The following is a 13,661-nucleotide window of genomic DNA, read 5'->3' as shown; positions in this document are numbered from 1 at the left end:
GCTATTTTGTAGGTATAAACTATTCTGTAGGCATGAAATGTGTCTAAGCTGGGGAAAAAAAAAATCCCCCTCCTGTACTTTGACATATCGTGACCACAGTGAAGGCAACATGAGGCTTCTTTTGTTTCTAGATGCTGCAGGAGGAAATGAAACAATGGGGCAGGAACATGGTTTTTAATCTTTTTTTTCTATGGGGGCACACGTGGCTGACTAATGTTCCCTATCACAATGCTCTTCTAAACCCAATTTCCAGCATACTGGCCATTACTTCATCTCATTCACTGCCACCCAAGAGAGCATTTCAGGATACAAATGAGTGAGACTGACATTGGAAGAGGATAACCTTGGAGACATTCTATTTTTTAATTAAAAATGTAATACATGAGTATATTCTCATTGTAAAAGACTGAAATAGGAAAATATATAGAATACACTCCTGTACCAGCTCCTCTACACCCAAACTCCTACTCTCCACAGAGAAGTTAATAAATTATTAAAAATTTGGTGTGCATCTTAAATTTGCACTTCCATTTATTTATATGTATGCATGTGTTTATATATCTAAAAACAAATGTGTGTATAAATATGCATATGCATGCATAGTATGTTTTTTCCATAAATAAAATTATAGTTTAGATGTTTTCTGGTGACTTAATTTCCACTTAACATTACAACATAAGATATCTTTCCATATAAGTACATACAGCCCATCTTATTTTTATAACATCTGCATAGTATTGTATCACATAAATATACAATATTTAAATTCAACCTCTTCCAAATTGGTGGATATTTAGGCTGTTTCTTTTTTATTATCAAAATAACATTACACAAAACATACTTGCTTATCTTTGTACATGTCTCCTTGTGTACGAATGTTTTAATTTTTACTTAATTTGTTTAGAGACAAGGTCTTACTCTGTCACCCAGGCTAGAGTGCAATGGTGCAATCATAGCTCACCGTAATGTGGAACTCCTGGGCTCAAGCAATCCTAACACCTAGCCTCCTGAGAAGATAGGACTACAGGTATGCACTATCTTGCTCAGCTAATTAAAAAATTTTTTTTTGTAGAGCTAGAGGTCTCACTCTGTTGCCCAGGTTGGTCTCAAACTCCTGGCCTCAAGCAATCCTCCCACCTAGGCCTCCCAAAATGCTGGGATTACAGAGGGGAGCCACTGTGCCCAGACCAAATATATTTGTTAAGAAAAGATACCTAGTAGCCGCATTGCTGGATCACATTTTAGTTCTTTTAGCATTTAATTCAATGCAAAATGTGCTGAAAATTTGTACCAATTTATACTCTTACCAGTGGCATATTTTTTTATTCTTTCAAAAAATGTTTTTTCAGCAGCTACTTACCTACCTACTACCTATTTAACATGGTGGAAGAAAATAAAGCAGGTTGAGAGGTATTGGAAGTAACGGGGTGGGTTGCATATTTAAATTAGGTGGTACAAGTATTATACTTGTAACAAATTATACCAAAAAAAGCTTGGAGGAAGTATTGGAGTTAGCCACCCCACTATCTGAGGGAAGAGGATTCAAGGTAGAGGAAACAGCAAGTCAAAGTATATAAGGGTGGAGAGAGAGCTAGTGTGTACTAGCAAGATGGCTAGTGTGGCAAGACGGGAGTGAACAAGGGTGAAAATGGAATAGATAGGTAATGGGTGTATGAGAGTGTACTTGTTTCCTCAGGTTCTTGCTAATACTGAGAATTATCAATCTAAAGTACTGGCCAATCAACTGGCAAATCTCACTCCTTTTTTTCAATTTGCTTTCTGTCTGATTACTAATGAGATGAAGAATATTTTCACATGAGTCTTGAACATTTTATTTCTTATTTAATATTATTCTGTATTTGTCTCTATCTTTTTATCATTTTTGATTGAATTTTTCTCTACTGATTTTTAGGACCTCTTCACATGTTGTGGTTATGAACACTTTTTCAGTTATACATGTTGCAAATATCTTCTCCCACCTCATGTTACCATTTGTGAAATCCAACCTATACATTTCTTCACTTATGACTTCTGGGTATTGTTTTTAACTTAAGAAGGTCCTCCCTACTATAAAATAGAGAAATATTCCTCTCTTCTCTTCTGATAGTTTTGTAAATTTTTTGTCTTTAGGTTTATCTCTGTAATCAATTTGGAATTTATATTCGTGAACATTATAGTTAGGGTCTAACCATATACATAATATTTGTATATATATCATTTCTTACCCATTTTGCTGATTTCAAATATACCACATATTATATCAAAATTTTATATATATTAATGTTTCTGAATCATCTATTTTTCTATTTTGCTGTTCATACCATGCTGTTTCAATTATTAAAGCTTTATAATATATTTATATTTCTGATATGGATCTCCTCATTATCTTTTAAAAAGTATTCCTGGATATCCTATTTTGGATGAATCTGAAAATTAGATTATCAGGTTCCACTTTATGGGATTTTGTTTAAATGTGTAGATTAAGTTGAGGAGAATTAATACCGGTGAAATATTGAGTGTTTCCATCTAGGGAATAGATAGAGTATCTTTCCATTTATTTAGATTACCTTTTATACATTTTGGTAAATTTTTATAGTCTCGTGTAATTCTTGTTAGGTTTATTCTTAGGCATTTAATGCTTTTTGTTGCTGTTTATGAATGGGCTATATTACATTTCATTTTCTGCTGTTATTACCTTTAGTGGACAAATTCAGCAAAAGAATCCCTGCAGTAAATATAAGGGTAGTTTTACTCTGATTGTAGTCATTTAATAATCTATTGCTAGTTACAGAGCATCTGAATTGATTCCTTCATCAGAACGATCTCTGGGATATGACATATCAAAGTGATTACCTTTAGCCTTTGCTTTGGGACATTTTTTTTACTTGGAGAGGAGGCGATTAGGCCAAGCCCTGAGGCTCACATATGTTCAATCATCCTGGAATTTGAGAAGAACAAAGAAACCTCTGATATTTTATTTTGACTTCCTTTTGTTTCAAGTCTTTATTTTATACAACTAAAGATTTTTAAATTATGCAACATTTATACACATAGAAAAACACATTAACAGCTAGGTGTTAATTGTTTGCCACAGTTGATTTGGAACACTTCGCTATTGTTTTTGTTAGCTTTAAGGAAATAAAACGTTACAAATAAAGCTAAGACGCCCCTACCGCATCTCATTCCCTTCCCATTCCCTCTGATATTGGTGTTTCATTCTCATGAACATTTTCTATATTTTTATGTGTACCTTTAAGTCATATTTATTAAGCTGTATGTTTTAAACATCTATACAGTTGGTATTACTATGCCTGTAGCCTTTTGTAACTTGATATAGTGGGCTTTTGAAATTCATCTCTGTTGACAAGGACAGTCCCTTGAAGTTATTCTTGATAACTTTGTTTATAGCTAACTTGTCAAACTTAGCCAGCCTCATCACGTGGCTATACCTGGTGGCCAGGGAAACTGAGAAATGTAATTTTTATTCCAGGTGTCAGGAGCCTGGCTTTAAAAACAGGATTCATCATATAACTGAGGAAGAACAGGGAAACACATAGTGGAGTACAGCTAGCCATCTCTGCCAAATACTTTTAATTATAATGTTTATTGTAGATTTCTAGCATAAACCTTTATTGGATAAAGGTGTTTGTTTTTTCCTTTTCTCAGTTTACTAAAAGATTTTAAAAACTGCATTCAATTAGAAATAAGTGTTATCAAACTGTTCTTTGGCATCTTTTAAGAAGACTGTCTGGTTTTCTACTTTAGTCTGGCAATGTAATATATTAAATTAATAGATTTCCTAATGTTAAACTATCCTTGCATTCCAGAAACAAAATTTTAATCAATCAAGATCTTAAATCTCGTATCAGCTAGAAACACATTATTTTCTTTCAAAACAGCACTTAATTTGCTAATATTTAGAATTTAAACATGTTCATAAATTGGCTTATTCTGTTGTTCCTTATTATTTGTATGAATTTATAAACAAGATTATGATAGCCATATACAGCCAATGGGGAAGGTTTCTATCTTTTTCTATTCTGGAAAATTTATATATCCTAGGAATTATCTCTTTAAGTTTTAAAATAGTTTATCCACAATACCATCTAGTTTCAAGGCTTTTTAAGGATTACATCTTTGACTATTTGAAAAATTTCTTCCATGATAGTATTCTGCTTCTTCTTGAGTCAATGTTTATAATTTACATTTTCTAGAAAAATCAACCTTATACTCTAGATTTCCAAATTTGTTGGCATTAATGCATACTTAGCTTTCTTTTACACTTGGAAAAAACTCTTTGTCTGCATTTATGTCTGCTGCCTTAAGTTGTTTATTAGTGACTCTGTTTTCCTTTGTCAGAATTGCCAGAATTTTCACAATTAGGTTGGACTTTTAAAGAACTAGCTAATAGTCATTAAGTCAATTAGGTTGGACTTTTAAAGAAGTAGCTAATAGTCATAGTTTACAATAAAAGAGGCACTGAAAAAGCTAATAGTCATTAGCTAGTTCTTTTAGGCTTTTTGTTAGCTATCAGTTAGTTCTTTCTATTAGCTATTCTAATGGCTATTAGCTAGTTCTTTCAGGCTTTTTGTTTACTTCACTATTTTCTGCTACTTTCTAAATTATCTCCACCCAAATTGTGTTTATTTTGTTTTGCTTCAAAATTCTTGCATTATGTGTTTAGGTCATTATTGCAGACATGGTTTATTAGCTATCCATTTCTGACCTCCTTCTCCCTTGCCCACTTCCAACCATAGAGGTGGAAATAGCTAGATACTCAATTTCCCAGATATTCTTGGAGTTAGGTATGGTCATGTGTTCCAGATATAAGGAGGAGGTGTTCTAGAGGCATATGAGAAAATATTTTTTTTTACTGTCACTAATGCAGAAAAACACACAAGAACATGATTTTTCTCTAGCCAGTGGAAGGAAAAAGTATGGAGAAGGCACACCTGATTTCTCAAAAGACCAGCCCAGAAGTGGTATATATCCTGCCAACTCATACTGGAGAAAACCTACTCATGTGGTTGTAATTAACTGGGAAGAAGGCTGGGAAATGTAACTAGCCATGTCATTGGCTATAATCCTTTTGCTGTGAAAGAAAAGAAAAGATCTGAAAGTTTTTTAGCATATTACTTGCAATTCTTCTCACATTCAATGATACTGCAATTAAGAACTTAAGTTACTCATGAAAGCACAGGCTTGGAAGTTGTTCTATAATCCTTTAGGGGTTTATAGGAAAAAACTGAGTTTTGAAAATATTCATCCAAATATTAGGTGACACCTGCCACCTGCAATCTTACCTGACAAAATGCTAAAATTTGAGCTACAAAAACTAGTCTTGGGTAAATAGGGACAGAAAGTCTGAACAATCAACTTGAAGTAAGAATGCTACCTTTATTTCTGTAAGGGAAGATGATCACACGCACATACTGGCATATAACTGAATAGGTTTTCAATTCACTGTGAAACTATATGTAACTCAAACCAAATTAATACAGTCACAAGGTGGCTTTGTCAGTGTCATACAATTGTACCAATTGTATCCATTAGCACTAGCAAAAAATTAACGATAAGTGTATGTACAAGAAGCAATATTCTGCTATGCATTCAGAAATATTAAAATAATAGAAAAAGGAATACTACCTTTTAACTTGAAATGTCAGCATCATTGTCTTCATCAAATATTTTCCAAATCCATCAGGTGCTTTAAAATCTGTTATAGAAATAAACAAAAGAAGACATAGTCTTTTTTCTCAGGGGCTTTCAGATTAAGACAGAGGTAACATGGACATACTTATAGTAAATAAAATACATACTGTGATAACCAGTATGTGTTTAAGTATCTTTCCCTTCTCTGTTTTATTATTGTTAGCCTGTGAGTGGGTTGAGTGGAAGGAGTGGCTGGATTCAGCAGAATGAAAGAAATATAAGAACATACAGAGGCATCATGAAAAGGAGGACAGAATAGAGATTTAGTAGAGATGGCATTATAAAAAAGACAATAGCTGGGCGTGGTGGCGGGTGCCTGTAGTCCCAGCTACTCAGGAGGCTGAGGCAGGATAATCGCTTGAACCCAGGAGGCAGAAGTTGCAGTGAGCCGAGATTGCACCATAGCACTCCAGCCTGGGTGACAGAGTGAGACTCTGTCTCAAAAAACAAACAAACAAACAAACAAACAAACAAACAAAGATGATTGTCATAGTATGTCTAGCTGAAATGAGCCTTGTATAGTGAAACCCTCCAACTTGTAGATGAGGAAACAGGCCCAGAGAGGTGCAGTGACATGCTCAAGGTTAACCAGAGAGTTTGTAGCACAGCCAGGACTAGAACTAGCTCTTCTAATTCTGTTCTGATGTCTGTTTTACTGTCACACATGGCTTATCCTAGCTGTTTCCAAGAAGCAACTGGTAATTCCCCACTTATTCACACTAGCTTTACAAGACCCCTGACACCCTACTCCAGCTTTACAAAAGAAATACATTAGCCATCATCTGGGGACAATACCCAATGCTTTGAGGGCTCTCCCCTCACAGTCTTACTCAAAGATCCATCTCTGTCTTTCTTTTTTAAAACCCTCTTGGCAGAGTTCAGGTCCCCTTCTTTGCTGGAGGCTTTGAGAATAACTCACAGTAGGGCTGGCTTAAAACCTTGTCTCTCTTGATATCATTTTTATGGAAGAAAAAACCACATTCCCAGTTTCAAATAATAAAATTAACCTTTTAGCAAAAAAAGCCAAACCCTGGGGAACTTCCTGTGAATTTATCTCAATATGTATTTTTTGCTATTCTGAAGAGAAATTACATGCTGCACAAATCTGAAACTCTGGCCTATAGTATACAGAATCAACTATAATTTATACAACTCACCATAGGACCTGGTGAAAACTGAACTCTTCCATTACTGTAGCAGACCTCACTCATAATTCCACTCCACATTAAAGAGAATGGAGCAGTTTCTCATCTGGAAAATGTGCAGAGTACAGTATATGAGAAAAGAATGTTTACAATAAAAGAGACACTGGTAACAGTGTCCTGATGCTACAGTTCTTTGCTGAAATGTAATTTTTGTTCAGGTGGCTCCTCTAAAAGAAAATGGAGAACTTGGATACCAAGTTTAAGCACACACAAAAAAATTCAAATGAGCCCTATACCAAACATAGCACTTTCAAACATCATCTCTGGGCATTTTCACCAGAATATTCCATGTTCAAAAATATTTCTGAAATGTCTGCATGTGCACAACACCCTGCAATGATGAATATAAAAAAGTAGAATAATAGCAATATAGGGACAATTGGGAGGCAGAGGCTGTGTTGTAGGAATTCAGAATTTAAAAAAAGGAGACTATGGAATAAGAAAGGTTTCATGAAGGAAGTACAACTTATGCCAAGGAAGGATAGGTTAGATTTGTGCATATGGAGAGGAGTAAGAAGCAGAGTTGATACTCAGTTGGATGTTTTGGTACAGTGGCACTGGCTGCTGTGGGGAGCATCTGTTCTGTGCAAGTGGTGCATCCATTCTGAATGGCTGCTGTACCTGTTCTGAAAATCACTCCGGGGGCATTCCTGGACACAGGTATAGAGCAGCTATTGGGAAGTCAGGGAGCCCTTCAACTTGTGCAGGCCATCAAAAAGTAACAATCAAATTGATCAGAAATATTTACATCTAATTGTTGTTGCACTTCAGATAAGTCACATATTCTGTGCACACATTTCTTCTAAGATTATACAATTACTGTCTCAGTCATATTGACATGAATCTTAAACTTCATTATAGCATAGCCATAAGTATCAAACTGAGAAAACCCACTCAGTGGCTATAGATGATGATGATTATTCTTTACCAGAATGAGAATTGTACTGTCTGATCCAATTTCAATCCCTTCTCCTACAAACTTTAAAGCAATCTCATCCAGAAATAGCAGAGCTGGTCAGTCTTCTCTAGCAGGTACTTCTGCTGTTTCACCTTTTCAGGTAAGTAGCCTCAGGGACATGGAATCAATTTTCAACAGTGATTTGCTACAATATTGAATACACATCTCAATACCCTCATAGATAGAAGAGGAGGGTGTGATTCATCAACACTTTCCTTTAGGTCAGCAAACACTCAAGGAACAATTAGACTGTTTATAAAGCCTTGGTACCTGGCATAGTGCAAAGTCAATTTAAAAAATATATTGAATATGTGAGCTTTTCCAAATTGTCATCAACTGTTATGACAAGCTATTAAAGAAGCTATTGTAGAGGACTGAAGCAGCAGCTGATTTCAAAACAGTAAATCAAGTCTTGGTCAAGAGCACTGATGAAAAGAGAACAGGATTCTTGCTGTGTTTATGAGTGGCTTAAGACAGCTTTAATACACATCAATCACAGGTAGGCAGCGTGCTCTGGTCCGTGCCCCCGACTCTCAGTGTGACCTTTTGTGAGTCACCAGACGGCTTTCAGGCTCGGTTACTCAGCTGAAAACAAAGCTAAGGAGCAGAAACCTCAATGAAAAACAGGCACTGCATCACTAATGAGATTTCCTGGGGAAATAAATTCCTCACCTCTACAATCACCTCTCCCGACAGCCCCCACTCTAGACTGCCACGTCCCACACATTCAAGAGAAGGTGAACAAAGTGAAGTGTTTGAGGCATGTGGTTGTGCTATCCTCTCAGCTTCAGAAGCATTTATCAGGAAGAATTCACTGTCTCACTGAAAATAGGAAAGCCGTGGAAAAAGAAATGGTCACACTATCTTGCTTTAGAAATTAGAGCACTAGCTTTGGGTTCAAAACTTCTCAATCTGCCATGGTTTGTTTAGAGACTTGGGAGAGCTAGCCAATGAATCTCTCCCCCTTTCAATTGGTTCTAAACAGTTTACAGCTGTATAACCAGTACTTTGAAATATTTCCACTCCCTCTAGGCAAAAGCATTTGTTATTGTGAAACTTTCTGCTAAAATCATAAGATCGGAGTTGCACGAAAGTATAACAGCTTCTTAGGAGGGTGGTAAAACGGGGCTGGGGATTGCGGCCTGGATTAGGAAATGCCACCAATTTCTTCAACGTCCATAGCTTCATGGTGCAGCAGGCTACCTGCGGAAGAAGGAAGCTCTGAAGGATGTGGCCGACAGAACCAATGGCCCTGGAAAATGAGGCAGCACTTCTTTTTGCTTTTAAAATTGTTGGCCCCTTAGGGATTGCACTAACCCCCTAGGCCTCTATCTGGCACAGAGGGGTCTCCTTTCTGAGTCTAGGCCCCTTGGAAAGGTTCCACATGACTGAACCCCACTGAATCAGTCAGTCAATTTAGTGGCTCATAAGAAAAGCTGACGATATCATGGCTCCAAGGCAGGCTGCCACCCTAGAGCCTCAATCGTAACTAATGGGGGTTTAAAAGGGAGATCAGAAAATATCATGCAGATAAAATACAGAGATAGAAGGAAAGACCATAACCTCAATCTGCAAAATGTGATAGCTTTGTCAAAATAAAAGCCAAAGCTAAACTCTGCTGCTGCTGCACACCTCCCAGCTCGCGGGAACTGTTCACGCAGAGAGGCATTTTCTATTAGAGCAAACTCGGAAGGCAGCAGGGAGAAACTCAGCCATAATATCTGCACAACAGCCCCTCCATGCAAACACCATTCCAGTAATGGGAAATTTTAATGATTTAAAGCAGCAAGGTCACACAATATGTCCAGGCAGCCCTTGGAAAGACACTGCCTTGGCAGATATTACAGAGGAGAGCTCAGAATTGCTCTTGGTTCATTAGGCTTTGCCTGAAGGTTTTTTCTTCCACTATTAACTACAAACAAGGCTGAGGTTCTTATTACTCAGTTCCTTGTATGCAATGCAAAGAGGTGAAGGGCAGGGTTTGTAAATATGGAAAGGCAGACAGCTTAGACATGTTTTTACAATACTTGAAATATTCTGAGTCACCTTAAATATGAAAATTGCAAAAGCCTTATCAATGTTGCAGTATTTTTTTCTAACAGAACTTTTTATCTACTCGTGTACAGATAAAGGTACTATATGCACATAAATATACACACATGGGGTGGATTGATTCCCTCCCCTCCATACAGCACCACCACATCTTCTTACGGTTTGCCTCCTTCTCCCAGCTTTATGACCCCATTGAGATGGCTCTTACTGTTTTCTTCCTCGTTACATTTTGATATTTCAAAGCATGGCCTGGATCTCACTCCCATCTCCCCACTCCACATTATTAATGAATTGGAAAGCAGACATCATTAGTTTTCGGAGACCATTTCTTTTAAAATTTACAGACCCCTTCATCTGAATCCCCAGAGACAGTCTGCTGTTCTCATCTTAGAATCTTATTAGCATCATATCTTCTGTATCCTGCCATGCAAACTGCATGGCTATGCACTTTCTAGCACTTGACCCTTTTGCGGACAGAATTAATTCACTCTTTGAAGATGCAGCAGCATGCTGTTGTGCTTGTTAAAGAAAGAAAAGCCAAGCAAGGATATGGCAAAGCAAGCAAAGAAATTCTCAGTTTAAAAGCAAGCTCTTGTAAGGCAAGTTAGGTGAAGACTGGGCAGCAGAAACAAATAGCCAGTAACTATTGATGGAAACAGGCAAATTAGCTGATTAGCAGGAATCATTGGGAATTTCTGCATCCAACCACTAATGAGCATTGGGGCAAGCTCCTGATATGGACTAGATTGCAGGGCTTACTTTGTACTAGAGCCTTTTGTTCTTAGAAGGCTTAGAAGACAATTCAAACAACTAATTCTGATTTCATCAACTACATGATCTATTTCCTGAAATGTTTCAGACTCATTTACTCACTACTCACTGTGTGCCAGGTAGTATTCTAGATGAAGGAGACACAGCAGTGAGTAGTACAACGTCCTTTCATTCACAAAGCTTTCTTTCTAGTGAATAATTAAAAAAATAAAAAGTAAACAGTTAATTAAAAATAGAACTTCAGGTAGCTATAAGTGCTATGAAGGAAAATTAAGCCATGTAAAAGAGTAGAGATTATTAAAGGGAATTATTTGAAACAGGGTGATCTATTACTTAGGAACTGACATTCAAACTGGGGCATTAATGATGTAAAATAACAAGCCCTGTGAAGATCTGGGGGATGAATGTTTCACATAGAATGTAAAGGCTTTGAGACCAGAACAAGTTTGGCATATTCAAAAATTTTAAATACAGCCAATGTGTCTGGAGTAAAGTAACATGGGAGAGAGTGGTGGGGGAAACAGGCAGTACCCCAGTACCCAAGAGAAGTAGATACTTAAAGGCCATGACAAGGAGTGTGAATTTTATTCTAGCCATGAGGAAAGCAATCAAAACGTACCTTACAATTTTGCCTAAAGTGTACCTTACAATCAGACTAAACTGAAGGGTGGGATGGGGTAGCAGAAAGAAAGCAAGAAAACCACATAAGAAGTTATCACAGAAATCTGGGCAAGAGATGATTATGGATTATGGTACCTTAGACTAAAATGGCAACAGTGGAGGTGGTAAGAAGTAGAGGGATTCAGGATATATTTTGAAGATAGAGCTTTGCAGTCTGTAGAGGAATCAGATGAGAGAGTGAATAGTAAGCCTTTAACTGAATGGCAGAAGACAGAAGAGGGAGCAAATTGAAAATGAAATAAAAAGCTTCAGTTTGACCAGGTTAAATTTGAGATGACCATTAAACATCCAAGTGTAGACAGAGTGAGGCTCACAGGAAGTCTGGAATGAAGATAAACATATATTTTGTTATCATAAGCTTATAGATACCATTTCAAGCCATGTAACTGGATGGTATCGCTGTAAGAGTGAGTTTAGACAGATAAAAGGCCTAAGGATTGCTTTGGGGTACTCCAGAAAGTAGAGGCCAGGAAGAGGAAAAAGAGGCATCAAAGAAGACAGAAAAGGAGTGACCTGTGTTACAGGAGAATAACCAGAAACTACCATAAACAACAAAAACAGAGATTTGAAAAAGAAGGGAGTAATGAGCTGTAAAAAATGCCACCAAACTTTGAGTAAAATAAGAACTGAGAATTGGTTATTTGATTTGGCTGGATGAAAGTCACTGGCCACCTTGACCATAGAGTTCCATTGGATTAACAAGAACAAAAGCTTGATTGGAGGACAAAGTGGGAAATGGTGGTGAATAAAATGGAGTCAGCAAGTATAGACAACTCTATTGATGAGTTACAAAGGAGAGCAGAGAAATGGGGTGTTAGTTGGAGGATTCTATTTAGATAAAGGCTTTGTTTACGTTGGGAGCAACCATAGCATGTTTGTGTACCATTAAGAACAATTATAATAGAAAAGGAAAAGGATGATGTGTAAGAGAGTATATAATTGCAGGGACCAAGGCTTTGAGGAAGAGATGGAATCCAATTCCCAAGTCAAGGCACAGGCCTTAGGAGCAGGGACATGCCATTCATTGTAATTGCAGGGAAGGCAGAGATGATAGGTGGTAGATTTGGTTGTGGGAGGAATAGGTTCTCTTTTGATGGTTTCTAATTTCTCAATGAAATAAGACATTAAGTTATCAACTAAGACTGAGTAATACCAAGGATGTTTAAGATTTGTAGTAAAAATTTTAAATGAGACCAGTCAGTGTGATTGTATATTTTCCTTAACCACATTTAGCTGTTCACGTAAGGATGAGAGTAGGTGAGATGTTGGATTTATCAGCTTTAGGGTTAACAGCACATATAAGGGAAAGAGGCACAAGGGGATATACATCAGGTTAATTATAGTGATGGACCATGGGATTCATTATTGGTGACATAAGAAATGATGATATGAGGAAGGAAATATGAAGTTGAATCAGTTGATGGGTAGGTACAATGTGGCTGAAGAATTGTTGGCAAATGAATTCTGAACTTTGAGTGAGCTAGAAACACTTTTAAATGGGATTCTTAAATCTAGATTTTGGATGTGGTGTGGTGGGTATCTGAGAACGGATAGAGGAAAAGATGAGTGGAAGTAAGGAGGTAAAAGAATCAGGCAGATGCTGAAGTCACCAAGAATGTTGAGAAGTGTGATGGTGGAGAAGAATAGGATCGATCAAATGCTGACTACATAAATTGCTCAACCAGGAGATTGAACAAATGACCACAACAAAGGAGACACAGCAGGTACCATAATCTATTGGCATCTGATTCAAAGGATTTGGTTTTTGAGAGAAGAAGGAGGAGAAAGGGCCTGAACAGGGCAGTGAGGCAGAAGGAAGGCATCTATCCCACATAAATATCCTGAAGATATGTGAGAAGAGGCAGCCACCACTTTTAACAGAGCAGAACGAGAAGCAGGGTGCTAAGGGATAAGCAGGTTTGGGTTAGAACAAGAAGTTGAAAGGAACATTTTTGACATGAGATTAATAATAGAGGAGTATTTTTTTTTTTTTCTAATGACAGACCATGAGTTCCAGAGAATATAGGAAAAGGATTTGGGAGAATAAGAAGAGATGAGAAACTGGGTCAGATTTGGAGATGTACCGAACCACAGAGGGATAAGCACACAGGTCTGATGATGACCTTAGAGCTGCACTGTCCAATATGATAGTCACTAGCAAATATGTGCCTATTGAGCTCTTTAAATGTATCTGACCCAAATTAAGAGGTACTCTAAAACATATATTGGATTTTGAAGGCAGTACAAAAAAGAATGTAAAGTTTCTTATTAATAATTTGTCA

General features: G+C 37.1%; 1 protein-coding gene across 1 annotated transcript in view; it reads right to left on the bottom strand.

Annotated features, from left to right (window-relative positions):
* Positions 1–5,716, bottom strand: part of PMFBP1 (polyamine modulated factor 1 binding protein 1) — a 262,936-nt gene extending 257,220 nt beyond the window's left edge. The window contains exon 1 of the mRNA XM_077984485.1: positions 5,647–5,716. The gene's annotated coding sequence lies outside the window, so the exon portion shown is untranslated. The remainder of the gene's footprint in view (positions 1–5,646) is intronic.
* Between the last annotated feature and the right edge of the window lie 7,945 nt (positions 5,717–13,661).

This window comes from Macaca mulatta, chromosome 20 (genome assembly GCF_049350105.2).
Source record: "Macaca mulatta isolate MMU2019108-1 chromosome 20, T2T-MMU8v2.0, whole genome shotgun sequence".
Classification (NCBI taxonomy): Eukaryota; Metazoa; Chordata; class Mammalia; order Primates; family Cercopithecidae; genus Macaca; species Macaca mulatta.
This window is presented reverse-complemented; position numbering and strand designations above follow the sequence as displayed.